The sequence below is a fragment of the Mastomys coucha genome, unplaced genomic scaffold (genome assembly GCF_008632895.1).
Source record: "Mastomys coucha isolate ucsf_1 unplaced genomic scaffold, UCSF_Mcou_1 pScaffold22, whole genome shotgun sequence".
Taxonomy (NCBI): Eukaryota; Metazoa; Chordata; class Mammalia; order Rodentia; family Muridae; genus Mastomys; species Mastomys coucha.
The window spans coordinates 98,277,554-98,280,067 of NW_022196905.1; the positions used below are offsets into that span (position 1 = coordinate 98,277,554).

At 60.0% G+C, this 2,514-nt stretch overlaps 1 protein-coding gene across 4 annotated transcripts in view; it reads left to right on the forward strand.

The window, feature by feature from the left end:
• The first annotated feature begins 823 nt into the window (after positions 1–823).
• Positions 824–2,514, forward strand: part of Lrrc8d (leucine rich repeat containing 8 VRAC subunit D) — a 118,960-nt gene continuing 117,269 nt past the window's right edge. The window contains exon 1 of one of the 4 annotated variants that reach the window (XM_031337081.1): positions 824–1,102. The gene's annotated coding sequence lies outside the window, so the exon portion shown is untranslated. Of the gene's footprint in view, positions 1,103–1,305; positions 1,415–1,528; positions 1,933–2,514 lie in introns of those variants that run through there. The other 3 variants (XM_031337086.1, XM_031337085.1, XM_031337082.1) reach the window with 3 other exon arrangements.

A 2,514-nucleotide genomic window follows, 5' to 3' on the forward strand; every position in this document is an offset into this window, starting at 1 on the left:
AGCACGCAGTTTCGGATGAAAGGAGATACTCAAGTATAGAATCATTTGCCTTGATGAACCAAAATAATTATCCTGCCTAATTCGGTGTCCTGGCCCTCATCTCTCCACAGAGAAAAAACCAAACACTAAGAAAACTTCACCCGCACGGCTACAAAAACACACGGGAAAGCTATGAAGTTGGAAAACTTTTTAGAACTTCCCAAGTGCCTGTTTCATACGCACATTTTTGGCTTTAAGGATTGGGACGGGGGAGGTCCTGATTCAGCTGAAAACTAAACCTGCGAGATAAGTCTTTGATCACAGAGGTAACTGTTCGCGCAGACATTCAGTTAGTTGAACGTGCCCCGAATCCCAGGTAATTGCTCTCTCCCTGTTGGAAGGCACTGGATGACTTTTTAATGTCCACCCCGCACCCGGTCTCCCAATCTCAACGATCAGCTTTTAGTGGTCAGAACAGTCTCCTGAAACTGCAGCAAAGAGGAAGCTTCTCCGTCCAGCCCCGTTGCTACAGGGGAATAGACAGCCTGGCACCATGCCCTGTCCAGGTGCGCTTGGAGGAGATAAGCCCTGCGCCTCCGGCGACGTTTGGCAGCCATTTTTCTCCGCCCGCTACACCTGCTGAGCTTCAAATAGCCAGTCCAGGATCCCGGCCACCTCCCCGCCATCCAGCCCCTCGGGCCAGCCGGACGGACCCCTAGGCAGGCGCGGCGGGGCGCGCGGGCACAGCGCAGGCAATCACATGGAGGCCCGGGCCCGCCCCATTGGCTGCGACCCGGCCAGTCGCGGCGCTCGCAGGCTGCGGTTGGTCCCAGAGCTGCGGCGCCTGCACGGGCCTGGAGTCCATGTTACGCTTTGTCTAATTCCCCTCGTTACAGAGTCATGTGCTGCTGCTCCCGTCGCCGCCGCTGCCGCCGCCCGGGGTGCCCCGGCTCCTCCGCCGCGCTTCGAGGTGGCAGCCGCGGGCGGGGCCGCGGACTCAGGGTCCAGGGCGCCGCGCGCCTCTGGGGCGCGTCCGGGTGCAGCCGCCGCCCGCCTCAGGTGATGCCGCCGCCTCCCGCCTCCGCCTAAGCTCCGGCTCGCGCGGCCCGGGCTGCCCGCGAAGGTGGGTGCGCGTCGGTCCACCCTGGCCGGGAGGGCGCAGGTGGAGCGGCCCTGGGGCGCGCAGGCGTCCGGCCTCTCTGCGCGCGGCGCCGCGGGGGAGCACGGGCTGCCCCCCCGGACCGCGATCGGGAACTCCGGAGGGCTTCGGGATCCCGGGGCGGGGAACGCGACCAAGCCCCCCACCCCGCGCCGGGACATTGTTTCGCTTTGGGCCCTGCGCGGGCCGGCTGCCGCGCTCCCGCCTCGGCCTCCGTGCGCGCGATCGCAGGGGCGGAGATTGCCTATCGCGGCGGCTCCCGGAGTCCTCCCGGAGGTGGGTGTCTGGTGTCTGGCCTGGTTGGCCCGGAGCCGGCGAGAGGAGCCCTTGAACTTCTGCAGAAACGCTTCCCCACCCGCCTTCGTCCCGCTCCGGGTGGGCCGCTCGGGGTGCTCGCGGGTTGGGGCGGGGAAGGGAGGGGAGCCCTGCGCCCCGCCCTCCGCGCCCGGGGGAGGGCACTGGGGCCGCAGGTGCACCCTGCGCGCCGCGGGCCATCTCCGGGTTGGGCACCGGTATAATCCGCTTCTAGCTTGTTTGGAAGCGTGGGCTCTTGGGAACGGGACTTCTGCTTGATTCTGGTTTAGGGGCTTGAAAAAGAGAACTGGGGTGCCTTCCCAGAGGACTGTCGCCTCCAGTTACTGGAGGGTCGATGGAGAACTCTCTCTTTCTGTCCCCCTTTATGTGGGGTATCCCTAACAGATAAAGAAATGAAATTTTTTTTGTTGTTCTTTGATTTTTTTTTTTTTAAGCCATCCGCAGTGAAGGAGAACTGCTTCGGGTCGAGGGGAGGAGAGGTAGGTCCCCTCTGGAGAGGGTTGGGGTATAAGGTCTCGTGGTTCCCATGAAGCTGGGGTGTTTGTGGCAGAAAGTGGGGAGGTAAGATTGCTGGAAAGAAAAAATGGGGTAAAGAAATGAGAGCAGAAGGAAGAAGGCGAAGAGATGAGACAAAGTATTGGGCATCCTCGCCGCACCGGAGACCCGACTTGAGACTTTGGGGCTCCTGTTTTGGTTTGTGTTTCCTCCCACGGTTTCCTCCTTCTTGACTTTTAAAGTTTTCTTTTAGCTTTTTTTTTTTTTGTATTGGGCAAGACAGCTGTGAAGACGTGGTTTTTTTGGAAGAGATATAGAAGTGAAGCACTGATTTCCAGAAACTTTACTTGCCTTGGCCGTTTTAATGATAAAATCCCACCTGGGCAGCGTTCACTGAGCACCTAATACACGCGCTCAGTGCTGGAGTATGGAAAGAGTCCCGGCAGAACATGGTCTCAGTGAGGGTGAGGGCTGTTTACTTAATAAACAACCGAGAACATGATTCAGGCCTCCCTCCCCAAAGTTTCTGGGGCCTCGTAGGGGTCATACAGACCAGGGGCGGGGGG